Source organism: Leptonychotes weddellii, chromosome 2 (genome assembly GCF_054177405.1).
Source record: "Leptonychotes weddellii isolate Sample4059 chromosome 2, ASM5417740v2, whole genome shotgun sequence".
In the NCBI taxonomy this organism is placed as follows: Eukaryota; Metazoa; Chordata; class Mammalia; order Carnivora; family Phocidae; genus Leptonychotes; species Leptonychotes weddellii.
Genome location: NC_138370.1, coordinates 112,070,489 through 112,085,055, shown reverse-complemented (window position 1 = coordinate 112,085,055; position 14,567 = coordinate 112,070,489). Strand labels below are relative to the sequence as shown.

At 36.8% G+C, this 14,567-nt stretch overlaps 1 long non-coding RNA gene across 1 annotated transcript; it reads left to right on the top strand.

Moving 5' to 3' along the window:
• The first annotated feature begins 6,725 nt into the window (after nt 1-6,725).
• LOC115939376 (uncharacterized) lies at nt 6,726-14,567 on the top strand. The gene is made up of 3 exons (XR_004074196.2): nt 6,726-6,790; nt 13,576-13,627; nt 13,867-14,567. It is a non-coding gene; the product is annotated as an uncharacterized LOC115939376 (long non-coding RNA).

The window sequence follows — 14,567 nt, the reverse complement described above, 5'->3', positions numbered from 1 at the left end:
ATCAAGATATGAAATGTGCAAATTATGCTACTTTAAAAAATATTTGGTGGGATCTTATATATTCTTGGAATGACATACTTCTAGAGAAGAGTGATTCCATAATATTGTACTTTTCATTTTTTATAATATATTTTACTTTTTAGAACAGTTTTAAGTTGACAGAAAAGTTGAGCAAAAAGTATAGAGTTCCCATATACTCTACCCTCTACACACCCATGCACACACACATATACCCAGTTTCCCCATTATTAACCTCTCCCATTAGTGTTACCATTGTTGCAACTGATGAACTAATATTGATACAATTGCTAATTAAGGTTCATAGTTTACATTAATGCTTTCTCTGTGTTGCACAAGTCTATAGATTTTGACAAATGCATAATGTCATATATCTGCCATTACAGTATCATACAGAATACTTTCACTGCCTTAAAAATCCCCTGTGCTCCACCCTGTACCTCTAGATAAGATTCTGTAATATTGTATTTGTATGTATGAAACCCTAATATGATGGTATTTTAACGATAAAACTCTATCTTATAGGTATTTCAAGATCGATTTAGTAACTAGAATAGTGTGATTTTTTCTTCTTAAGACATCTTTTTTTTTTTAAAGATTTTATTTATTTATCTGAGAGAGAATGGGAGACAGAAAGCATGAGAGGGGGAGGATCAGAGGGAGAAGCAGACTCCCCGCCGAGCAGGGAGCCCGATGTGGGACTCGATCCCGGGACTCCAGGATCATGACCTGAGCCGAAGGCAGTTGCTTAACCAACTGAGCCACCCAGGTGCCCCTTCTTAAGACATCTTTGACATTTTTTCATCATATATCATTTCTATAAATCGTTTGTGGATACTACTGTAAGAAAGCAAGAATTTAAGACCTTGTCCTTAACTCAAAGAATTTGTAATTTAATTCAAATTAATCAATGAATGGATGAAAAGTTAAAGAATACAAGGCAACGGATGGCAGGCTAGAAAGCAGTAGGATTAAGCTCTGAATGAGTGACATGGATAAAATTGGGGAATATGCAATAGAGCGATCACAGACAAGGGCATGAGGTCAAGAGAAAGGCTTAGTGGGTTCTGAGGGACTTGAAGAGGAGTAAGATATGGACAGTCAACTAAAGGGAAGGGCATTCAAGGCAGGTGAAAGAGCTTGGTCAGAGGTTATGTGAAGGGCAATTTTGTGTGTTGTGCCTCTAGGCTGATCTTAGAGTGCAGGCAGTTTGTGAGGCTGTATTTGGTCCCATCTGCGAAATGCCTTTGCCCACATTTCTCATTGGGAACTTGACAATTTCCTGGTGGCATTTCAGGGCAGCAAGACCCATCTGCTCTGCTCCCAGGACTTACAGTCTTTGCCTTCTCAGCTCTCTTTATTTCAGCCCTGGAAAATATCTTCCTGGTTTAGACAAAGACTTTTTACTTCATACTACTAAGCTCACAAATTCTAACATGAGCTGAAGCTTTCAGCGGAGAAAAAATGCTAAAAGGAGAAGTAAATGTCTTTTTTTTTTTTTTCCCTAGCCTGGCTCAAATGCACTCTAAGGCAAAGACATGCAGGGTTCTCCATATTTGAGTGGGTGAGAATAAAAGGAAGAAAGGGAGAACATAGGGAGAAAATTAAAGCACAACTTTGGTTAATATTTCAAAATCCAAATAAACAACCTAATCTTACACCTAAAGGGGCTGGAAAAAGAGAAACAAACAAAACCTGAACCCAGCAAAAGGGAAATAACAAAATATCTAGGAATAAATTTAACCAAAGATGTGAAAAGCATGTACTCTGCAAAATATAAAACACTGATGAAAGAAATCAAGGTGATGCAAAGAATGGAAAGACATTCCATGTTCATTGGTTGGAAGAACAAATATTGTTAAAATGTCTATCCTATCAAAAGCAACTTGATAGACATTTAATCTACACATTTAATACCATCTCTATCAAAATACCAATAGCATTTTTCACAGAAGTAGAACAATCTTAAAATTTATATTGAACCACAAAAGACATTTAATAGCCAAAGCAATCCTGAAAAAAAAAAACAAAACTGGAGGCATCACAATTCCAGACTTCAAGTTATATTACAAAGCAGAAGTAATTAAAACAGTATGGTACTGGCATAAAAACAGACACATAGATCAATGGAATAGAATAGAAAACCCAGAAACAAACCCACACTATATGGTCAATTAATCTTCAACAAAGGAGAAATGGATATACAATGAGAAAAAGACAGTTTCTTCAAAAATGGTGCTGGGAAAACTGGACAGCAACATGCAAATAATGAAATTGGACCCTTTCTTTCACCATACCCAAAAACAAATTCAAAAAGGATTAAAGACCTAAATGTGAGACCTGGGACCATAAAAATCCTAGAAAAGAAGGCAGGCAGTAACCTCTTTGACATCAATGGTAGCAATATTTTTCTATATATGTCTCCTGAGGCTAGGGAAATAAAAGCAGAAATAAACTATTGGAACTTCATCAAAATAAAAAGTTTCTGCACAGTGAAGAAATAATCAACAAAACTAAATGGAAAACTACCGAATGGGAGAAGATATTTGCAAATGACATATCCAGTAAAGGGTTAGTATATCCAAAATATCTAAAGAAGTGATAAAACTCAATGCCCAAAAAACAAATAACCCAATTAAAAAATTGGCAGAAGACATGAACGGACATTTCTCCAAAAAAAGACATCCAGATGGCCAACAGACACACTGAAAGATGCTCAACATCGCTCATCATCAGGGAAATGCAAATCAAAACCACAATAAGATATCACCTCACACCTGTCAGAATAGTTTATATCAAAAATATAAGAAACAACAAGTGCTGTTGTGGAGGATGTGGAGAAAAAGGAACCCTCTCGCACTGTTGGTGGAAATGCAAACTGGTGCAGCCACTATGGAAGACAGTTCCTCAAAAAATTAAAAATAGAACTACCTTATGATCCAGTAATCACACTACTGGGTATTTACCCAAAATATACAAAAACACTAAATCGAAGGGATATATGCACCCCTATGATTATAGCCGCATTATTTATAATAGCCAAACTATGGAAGCAACCCAAGTGTCCATCAATAGATGAATGGATAAGGAAGATGTGGTATAATTCAACATGTATATATATGCATATATATATAATGCAATATTATTCAGCCATAGAAAGGAATGAAATCTTGCCATTTGCAACAATAGAAAGCTAAAGAGTAAAATGCTAAACAAAATAAGTCAGTCAGAGAAAGACAAATACTATATGATCTCACTCATATGTGGAAATTAAGAAACAAATGAGCAAAGGGGAAAGAAAGAGAGAGAAACCAAGGAACAGTCTCTTAACTCTATAGAACAAACTGACGGTCACCAGAGGAGAGGTCGGTGGGGGGGATGGGTGCAACAGGTGATGGGAATTAAGGAGGGCACATGTCGTGATGAGCACTGGGTGATGTATTGTCATATATTACCTGAAAGTAGTATAACACTGTATGTTAACTATACTGGAATTAAAACTTGTTTCAAAATTAGTTTCAGAACCAGAATGTCCGATATTACTAAGATAAATCTAGTTTCCGTCTCCTAGAAATGTTGAGAGCAAATTCTAATGACAAGGGCTGAGGACTGAGGAATAAATGAATGATATCAATAACCTTCAACCATGAGGCAGGATAAGAGGCAACAGGACAGATTTAACAAGGAGGCCCCAGGACTGGCAAGTTGGCTTCAGAGGGATTTAGCCAAGTAAGATTTGCTCCGAGGGAGACCAACGGGACTTCATAGGGAAGTCTGGCGCCAGTAGTTTGAGGAAGCAAGTTTTTAAGTCAGGAAAGTAGCTCATATTAGGACAAAAACAATGAGGAATTTGTAACATGTAGAACTTTAAGAATTTGGTTAAAATATAAGAAGGTAGTAAAAAAAAGTCTGTATTGTGACCTAGGACACAAGCTCTGCCCCTTAATAAAAATATTCCCTATTCGATGTAATTGAGTCAGAGTAAGAGAGCCACAGAAGCTGGCATTCCTCATTCCAGGGCAGAGAATTCAGATGTGCTGGAGGTAAAGGTGGGGTGGAAAAGCAGAGATAAGGGAGAGGCAGGCTAATTAAAGGGAAACTATTTCTCTACTCACAGCGCTTTTGACACCAAATGTGTTTTCCACATCAAAAAATTCCCCAACTCTCTGTAAACACGGACTGGGTATTCTACAATTTAATTCATCTTGACACTACCTAGAGTTAGCACAGACTCCACATATTAAGAACTCAGTCCCACAAACCTGCCCCCTACTTCAAACAATTCCTAGTAGTGGGTCCCCAGGTTACCCACACTTTTGTCCAACTTGGCTACAAATTGTGTGTTCCCAAGACCCCCTCCTCTTTGACAATTTGCTCACAAAATGATTCAGAAACTCAGGGCAACATTTACTTAAATGGTTTGTTATAAAGGATAGACAAATAACCAGATGAAGAGGTATGTTGGGTGAGGTCCAGAAGGGTGCCAACCACAAGAGCTTCTATTCCTGTGGAGCTGGAATGCAGAAACTCTCCCAGTACATGGATGTGTTCACCAATCTGGAAGCTCTCTGAACCCTGTCATTTAGGGATTCTTACGGAGACTTCATCATGTAGGTATGATGGATTATTAACTCAATCTCCCGCTTCTCTACCCTCCTCAAAGGATTGGTGGGTGTGGGGGAGTGAGGTTGAAAATTACAAATTTCTAATCATGGTTTGGTCCTTCTGGTGACCAGCCCCCATCCAGGAGCCCACCAAGAATCATTTCATTAGAACAAAAGATACTCCTATCATCCAGGAAATTCCAAGGGATTTAGGAGTGCTGTGTCAGGAGTTGAATCAGGGCCAAAGACCAAATATTAGAACAAAAGAGGCTCCTAGCACCCCTATCACGCAGGAAATTACAAACCTGGAGGCATAGATCAAATACAGATCTCTCTTATGTCACAGTGCTATGCTTATACTGTGTTTGTTTGAATCAGAAAGCAAATGCTCATTGTTTTTAATAGGTTCATTTACACTCAGAAATGTGGGAAAAAAAAAAAGAAAAAAGAAATGTGGTCTTCCGTGCCTAGCACACTGCCTGAAACAGTGGCCACTTACTAAATACCTGGTAATTAAATCCACTAAATCCAGGATTTTAATGTGGTTATAACTAGTAGAGGAGCCATGGTTCATTGATAGTTTTTTTTGCTGTTGTTTTTGGTTTTGGGTTTTTTAGTAGATTAAAACAACATACATTTATTTTCACACAGTTTCTGTGGGTCACAGTCCAGGCATGCTTAGCTGGGTTCTTGGCTGTGAGTGTCATAAGGTGACAGACGAGGTATGAGTGTGCTGCATTCTTCGCAGGTGCTCAGGGTCTTCTTTCAAGCTCAGGTGGCTGTAGGCAGAATTCAGTTCCTTGCAGTTGTAGGACTGAGGTCCTTGTTTTCTTGTTCTTGTCAATTGGCGTCCCCTCTCATCTAGAGGCTGCCTGCGGGCCTTCCCATAACACGGTAATTTATTTCCTCAAGGCTCTCAGGATAATTTTTCTTCAAGGCTGTTGTTTGATTACGTCATGCTTGCTTAGGATAATCACCCTTTTGATTAACTCAGAATCAACTAATTTGGGACCTTAATTGCCTCTACAAAATCCTTTCACCTTTGTCATATTCTCATCATGGCATTTTAGAATTTCAGCCTGGACCGAGGAAAAATCAATTGTCCAAAGTTCGTCTGTGATGTCAACTTGTAGAAAAGAATACAGTATTATTATCCTTTCTAATCTTTTCTCTAAATTGAGATGTCACAAACATAAAACATTTGCAAATTTTAATCATATGACCAGGTATCATAGAATCATTGAATATTAGAGAATAAGTAGAAAAATACATTAGCCCAATTCCTCCCATCTGCAAATATAATTTGTTCTCCATTGTCCACATAATTTTTTCAGAAGTATAAGCATCCAGTATTAAATGGAAATATTTACAAATGCTTGAAACTAGAGATTAATTGAGCCTTGTTGATACTATCACAGAAACTCAAAAGCAGGTCAACTAAACAATTTTATTCGTATCACAGCCTCTTTTTTCAGATCTGAAGAGAACATGATAAATGCAGCATCATTCAGGTCACAGACACTCAGTTATTTTTTTTATTTTTCTTTTTTGCAAATACTACTTGAATGACCATTTTGATCTGTGAAAATGCAAGATTAGCTCTTTTCTTGATTTTATTTTTATTTTTTTTTGAAATGTTTATATACTAGGTAGAATATATTTCCTGGAAACACTTTTCAACCATTCTTAAGGTGGGGTATTTCATTTTTCTATGGGGGGAGGAGTGATTTATATTGGTTTTAATACTGTCTTTAAATTTTTATATCCTCAACCTGCAAAGAATGAACTTTCAGCAAATAAAAGTATGTCGGTGGGGGAACTCACAGTGATTGTTCTCTGCGGGAAGGATTAAATAAATGTAGAGTTCCAAGCAGGCTTAGGCAATGAACTATAAAATACTAAGAGAATGCGAGAGGGAAATTATCTTCCATGCCAGCTGATTGTGCTGCTAGTGCCATACTCTGGAAATAGCAATGACGTTACCTTTTTCTCTCTCTGCCTCTCTAGCAGCTGAGAGTTGGAGCCCTCCGTACCGAAACCTACTGACAAATCAGGGCACTGCTCACTATTAGTAACAGGATAAGGCATGTAACCTAAGAGCCTGGCCACTGCTGGTTAGTGCTTTCAACATGAGGGGTGCCTTACGACTTGCAAGACCTGCCTCACAGGTTTGTCACTGAGAATCTAACAGACAGAATATTCACAGAAGTGTTTTGTGAACAATAATTTATTTAAATGTTAATTATGTATAATATTGTCTTAGAAAGTGTACAAACATATATGTGTATATGTGTATATACACTTATGTGCATACACACATAATAAGAATCTAAATCAAATCCTTCTCTTCACAGCAAAATCGTTTTTAAAAACTGTTGCCTGATAATAATTTAGTGAACTTGTATAGTGTCTTTCTTTATATGTACTCTGAAAATTTTTAGAGTAAAATTAAATTAAAAATGTAACACTCCAGAAACTGAACTAAGGTCTTTAATAGGTTAATGCCTCATTTATTTCTCAAAATAACCATGAGACACAAGTATCATTATCTTAACTAACAAATGAGAAAATTAAATGCCAGAGGCTTTTGTTAAAATTTCAATAATCATAGTCTTGATTTAGACATGGGAAGAGAAACACCACATGAAGGATATACACCTTTGGATTTACGATAGTCAAAACTACAGCTGATGGTTGAGATAAGTGTTAAGAATTTAATCAATACATGGGTGTTATTATCCTCCTCAGTAGATGAGAAAATTGAAGGTTAAGAGTTTTAATAATTTGTCCAAGTTGAAGATGAAAGCCAAGATTCGAATCCAGATAGTCTTCAACTAAAACTTGTAGTATTTCCAGTCATTTATTTATTCAAAATATTTCTAGAGAACCCTCTCAGATAAAGAATTTCTGAGCAAAATTGCTATAGTCACTGGTATTGTGGAGTTTACAGCTGAGTAGGAGAAAGAGAAATTTATCTAGTAATTAGACAAGGAAATGTAACTGACATCACTCAAGTCTCTGCAAAATATCTCCCAGGAGAACACTCCCCATCTCCACTAATGGTGTGCGCTCCTCCCCCCGACAGTCTCTAGCACACTACCCTGTTAGAATTTCTTCATAGCACTTACTTGTTTGTTGATTGTGTTTATTTACTGCATATATCCCATAGAATGGAAGCTCCTGATATCTAGTTGATTGTTGTTCCCTAGTGCCTGGAATGCTGCCTGCCTCTTTTAAAATTTAGTTATTCATTAAATGCTTGTTAAAAAAAGAGAAGAAGAAAGAAAGGATCCTGAAGTACAGCACTAGGAGAAAATATTTTACCTGACAGGAGAAATCAGAAATATTTGAGAAGTTATACTTAAGTTGCAAATCTGAAGAATGAATGAGGTTTTAAAGGAGTGAGTGTGTGTGTGTGTGTGTGTGTGTGTGGTGGGGCAGGGGGCAGCAGGGAGTTTCAAGTAGAGGTGGGTAGAGTATGCAAAGGCCTGTGGTAGGACAGGACATTCCAAATATAAGACAGGAAAGAAGGCCAAGGGGGCAACTTAAGTGCAGCATGTGACAGGAGAAGTAAGTTGGGCCAAGAGCCTTGCAGAAATTTTGACTTTGAAGAGCAATGAAGAGCCATTGAAGTATTTTAACCAAAAAGGAAGTATAATGATGTGTGCATGTGATGAGAAAAAAAGAGAGACAGAGTGGATGCAGAGATCCCAGTTTGGAGTCTCTGTGATAGTCTAGAAATTAGGTTGAAGGAGTTGGATGACCTTTAATGATAAGAAAAGTTGTTGAGATCATGAGCTCCTTAGAAAACTATGCAGAGCCTGTGGTAGAGGGGAGATAAAGGGCAGAGAGGATGAGGATGGAAGGGTTGGCTACAGGTATCCAGCCTGTGCATTAGAATGGACAGTGATGTCATTTCCTAGAGGGGGCACAGCAGAGGAGCAGGGCGGGAATGGCACGTACCTCTACCTCCCCTTTACATCAGGCATCTCCTCAGTCTTGAAAGGCTTGGTAGAGGATAGACATTATTTATGTTTAACAGCCTGAGGGTTTTCAGAAACGAAGAGCAGAGCCCACAACAGAAACCAGGCATCTTGATTTTGTCCTCTCTGCACATGAACCATCATATTGCTTATTTAAAATAACTGTTGTGTTTTGAATTAGAAAAGGTTATATCCATATGACTATAAAACTTGAACTAATTTCTGAATATTTTTATGTTTTTAAGTAAATTCCTACATAGATCTCAAGGTCCAGCTTGTATTTTTAACTAAACTAATCCTAAAGATGAAAAGATATACACCCTCATGAGATTTTTTTCTTTTCATTTTACTTTTTTTTAAAGGTTTTATTTATTTATTTGAGACAGAGCATGAGCAGGGGCCAGGAGCAGAGGGAGAGGGAGAATCAGACTCCCCACTGAGTAGGGAGCCTGACATGGGGCTCAATGTGGGGCTCAATACTGCGACCCTGGGATCGTGACCTGAGCCGAAGGCAGACGCTTAAGCGACTGAGCCACCCAGGTGCCCCTTTTCTTTTCATTTTAGGATCAAGAATAATATCCCTCCCCAAATATAATTAGATATTTTCATTTCAATACACCTATCTGAACATTCCCAAGAATTTCAAAGACTGAAGAAGGAAAACTGGAAATGGGTAAATACTGGAATAAGAACATCCAGTACCTAAAATGTGAAAGTACAATTGGATCTCATTATATAATATGAAAAGGATTACAAAACCCACAGCACAAAGGAGGTCTGTGTCTTTCCTTTTGATGTGCCTGTGTAGTGAGACTGCAATTAGTGGTAATGGGAGTTCCATGTGTAGCTCAAAGGGGCTTGATGCAAGTTTGCAGCAGGGTACAAAATGATACAAGTAAAACCCAGTTCTCATTACCAATATTTCATTTTACTGTCTCCTTTAGATAGCATAACTTTTCCATTATCAGAATTCCTCCAACCCATTACATCGCCAGTGCAATTATAAATGCAGTATACATTCATCGAAGCTGATAAAAAAAATCAAATGCAGCAAATTGATTTGAGGTGAAGGGGTTGGAAATCAAATGGTGGTCAAGTTGTATATGAAATGTTACCTACACTCCTATTCTTATGGTTCCAAAGAATACATGCTTACCCTTAAAGACAAATACTCTGTTCTGATACAGAAGCATCTTTTTTTTTAGGTTCTGATTTTAATATGCTAGATTTTTCTCAGGCAATAAGCAATCCCTTAAATTTTGTAAACTGGCATTCATTCATCCGTTCTATAATAGTTTCTCCAGCATATTCCTAGAATTAACTTGCTTTTAACACTCTTGCTTAGCTCTGTGTAGAACTTGCATGCATACAAACGTGCATTGCACACATTTGAAGATTTGTAGCCATTTAAATTGGTATGCATATCATATGTGCATATAATAGATGTATAAATATGTTACTAAACCAGATGGTTCTCCACACTGAGCATTTATTTATATACACACGATATCAGAGTACACAAATAAAGCTTTTTAGTTATAAGCAAATTTGCTAAGCATATCACAGTATTTATGTATTTCTCTTCCTTAAAAAGTATTTGATCATTTAACATTTTATGTTAAATTTCTTTCATTGATTCCGTTTCTATTCTCTTCTGCATCTTAATTCCTATTTTTCTGTAACGGAATAAAGTAATAAATTTATTTTCATCATCTATAAAATTTTTCTGTTCACTATATAATACACAATAAGCTTTATTTCATATTAAAAATTTTCCTGAGATCATCATGGTGAAAATGGGCATTAACTTGAACACTGCATCTCCTCTATTCCCTCTAACTTCTTAAGGGACTTGCTTAAATATTCAAAGTAGTGCCACAGATTTACTCACAGCACAGTTTACACTTAAGGGCAAAAACATAGTCCCGTTATTTTGTGTACTAACACAAAAACTGAACTTAAAAGCCCTGACTCTCTGGGTGGTAGGGGGAAAATTTGCCCAACTGTTTTTGAATTTAATTTGAGCAAATATTTAATAGTCCCTTTACATAATGCTAACTCTCTTTAGATAAAAATACTCATGTTTTCAGTCGCTCAACCGACCTCCGCCCACCCCGTTAAGACAGCACTTCGTTGAAAAAGAAAATGGTGCTCAGACCTGCTGTGGTTTCCGGACTCTGCTCTGCTTCCGTGTCCCCCAGTGCTGTGTAACCCGTTGCTGAATGGTTTTGTCAGTGGTCATGAAGATAGGCTCCTATCCTCTTCTCAGTCCTTATTCCCAAATAGCAGCCAGCTAAAAATCCTTACCTTTTCGCTGAGTAGGGTTATAGAAAGCGGAGACCCTGAAAGTAGAAGCTGCATGAAAATTGAGAAGTTGGAAACTGTGAACTGTAGCTACCAAATCTGCAAACCTGCCTTCATCTGCCCCTGGCTTTTTTTTCTTACTGTTGTTTTGGGGCAGCATATATTAGAATCACCTGGAGGGCTTGCTAAACCCTCCATTTCTGGGTCCCACCATAGAATTTCTGATTCAGTTGGTCTTGAACAGGGCCTGATATAATTTGCATGGCTGAAATTCCCAAGTGATGCTAATGTTGCTGGTCTAGGGACTTCACTTTGAGAACCACAGCAATAAGGAAGTTTGGCTTTGTATCAACTTTGTATCCCATCCTTTTCCATCTTCTTAGAGCTCTTGCTTCATGAATTATTCCTTCTATTTCTTTATTCTTCCATCTCTTCCTCACTGAGGAATCCTTTTGATCACCATAGAGGTGTGGTCTACTCTACCTGTCAAAACAAAACAAAACAAAATGCACGCATAGCTATAAGTAGTTTTGATGGGTCAAAGATGCATCTCTGGCTACCATATGATCTATAAAAAGCTAAACTTCTTGGAGGAGTTTTCTACTTATGCTTTAGCTACTTCATTACTTTGTTGTTGTTGTAGCTTTCTGCAATCTTTCCCTACTTCTACTATTATAGCGTTACTGATGGTCTGGTTAGTCTAAGTAAATGTTATACTTTTTTTTTTTTTTTTTTGGATTTTATTTCTTTATTTGAGAAAGAGAGATAGTGAGAGAGAGAGCGTGAGCAGGGGGCGGAAAGGGGGAAGCAGACTCCCTGCTGAGCAGAGAACCCAACATGGGGCTCCCTCCCAGGACCCTGAGATCATGACCTGAGCTGAAGGCAGACGCTTAAACCGACTGAGCCACCCAGGTTCCCCAAATGTTATACTTCTATGGCTCTAATTTAGTTATTTTTAGCTAGGACAAAACTTTATTTTAGAGGAAATAAAAATTTCAGGGAATTTTATAATTCCCCTTGTATCTTCTGATTCAGGTTCCAAGTTGTTCTGCTACTTACAGTTTAGGTAATTATGAGCAAGTGCTTAATCTCTCTGAGGCTCAATATTCACACATGGTAACTAGAATTAATAATGTCTATCTTATAAGACTATTTTGAGGTTAGGGCTAATGTGTATATAATGCCTAGAATAGTGCTGGGAATGTCAGTGGTAGCTAGTGATAACAACAGAAATAAAAATCTAACTTTGACATTTAGAACACAGAAAAATCAGATTGAGTTTGTGCTTTGTCACCAACTATCAGAATGCAGGAGGTTGCTAGTATTGATTTCCTAAGTAGAGTGCTTATGATAAGCAAATTCTAATGAATCAAAAGAGTGGTCCCCTATGAACTAAGCAGATCACTTGTTGAAAATGGTATCTTATCGGGCACCTGGGTGGCTCAGTCGGTTAAGCAGCTGCCTTCGGCTCAGGTCGTGATCCCAGGATCCTGGGATCCAGCCGCGCATCAGGCTCCCTGCTCAGCAGGAAGCCTGCTTCTCCCTCTCCCACTCCCCCTGCTCGTGTTCCTTCTCTAGCTGTCTCTGTCAAATAAATAAAATCCTTAAAGAAAATGGTACCTTATCAAAAAAAGAAAAAAAGAAAAGGTACCTTATCATCTAACGTCCTACAGATAGTCTATAATATACATTATATTTATTATATATCAATGTTATAATAAATATTCTCTCTATATATATTCACCTATTCATCTCTTGGTGGACATTTGGGCTGTTTCCACATTTTGACTATTGTAAATAATGCTGCTATGAACATTAGTGTACAGATATCTGTTTGAATCTCTGTTTTTAATTCCTTTGGTTATATAGCCAGAGATGGAATTGCTAAACTAATAGCTATATTTTAACAATATATAATATTTGTTTTATTGAAAATGCCTACTGTTGAGATGTCTTTTTGTATACAAAATCATATTCATTTAATAAGTTTGCTTTTATTTATTGTATATATGCCAATCTACTAAGTACTTTATTATATCTTAGATCATTACTGATAGTTATCACAAATTAATATTTGATTGATATTTACAATTATTATCTCATTGAATCCATACAGTAACCCCTGAAGAAAAAGTGTATATGTATTTTTATGCTAAATTTATTAAATGGAAAAACTGGGGCTCAGACAGGTTAATAACTTCCCTAAGGTCAGACAGCTCTACAGGAGTACAAGCAGGCTTGGCAACTAGGATTATTTGCCTTAAAGATCATGCTCTGTATTACTACCCTTTCTTATATTTAGCAAACTAACCGACCTCTGACTTTATATTTAGGAGTCTTGTATTTACCTTTAAAATTTTACTTAACTACTTTGAAGTGTGAAATTTTCTAAGGGGAATTTTGTGTTGTTTTCATCATAGCAAATTCATATATCTGATAAAATATCTGTCAAGTAAATAATTTTAGTATAAGCATTTTGGTAGTCATAACAGCAGCTTTTTCCTATTTGTCCTCTAATTCCATGAGAAAACATGGAACATAGGACTAGCTTAAGATATATATATATATCTTATATATATATATATATATAAGTTTCTTTATATATATATATATATGAGTTTCTTTAATGGAATTGTCTTGTTATTTGTCCCCCTTTTTTTTTTCAGCCATTATATGTGTACCTGACTGTGGTTTGGCTGTTAGAAAACTAAAATAAAGGTAGGTTAGATATAGCTGAAATTCTCCAAGAATTCATCAAAATATTGAAACTATAAGTAACATATTTCACAATAATTTAATGGTATTATCAAGTGTGTACAATACAAATGGAAATACTTCTATTCATCACTTCATTTGAAATTGGTAAACAAACGTGGCTTATATGTCAATACTTCTCACTCCTTTATGATTTGGAACAATATTTACTAAAATATTTTTTTAAAACTTTGTCTCTTCAGATGTTTGGTCAAAAAAGTTTGGAGCATCCTCCACAATCATTTCCTAGAGAATGACACCATACATCAGTCTACAGATTACTGTGAACAGTCCTGCAGTGGATAAATGTGATTAATGTATTCACTCAAAAATTTTAAAATTCTGATTTAGAAATTACACTTTATATCTGGAAAGCTCTTAACCTCTGTGGAGTCTAACCTGGCTATTGACAGTAAAACAGAACGTGAAAAAATGTATTTGGATTTCATCCTGGTATATGTAAATATTTGCTGGAATATATTGCCACCTGCACTAAACTTCAGTATGAGGAATATTAAGTCACTGGCAAGATTTCATTCAGTTGACAGTATTTCTAAATTTACTCCTTTGATTGTTATATGTCAAGCATATTAAACAAATGAAGGACCTGGTGCTGAAAAATCAGTTACAGATCATTGAGTTCAAGATTAAATATATCGGGTAATTCAGGAACAATGGAATTTGTGTACTAGGATAAAAATTTAAGGGGCGCCTGGGTGGCTCAGTTGGTTAAGCGACTGCCTTCAGCTCAGGTCATGATCCCAGGGTCCTGGGATCAAGTCCCGCATCGGGCTCCCTGCTCTGCGGGGAGCCTGCTTCTCCCTCTCCCACTCCCCCTGCTTGTGTTCCCTCTCTCGCTGTGTCTCTCTCTGTCAAATAAATAAATAAAATCTTTAAAAAAAAA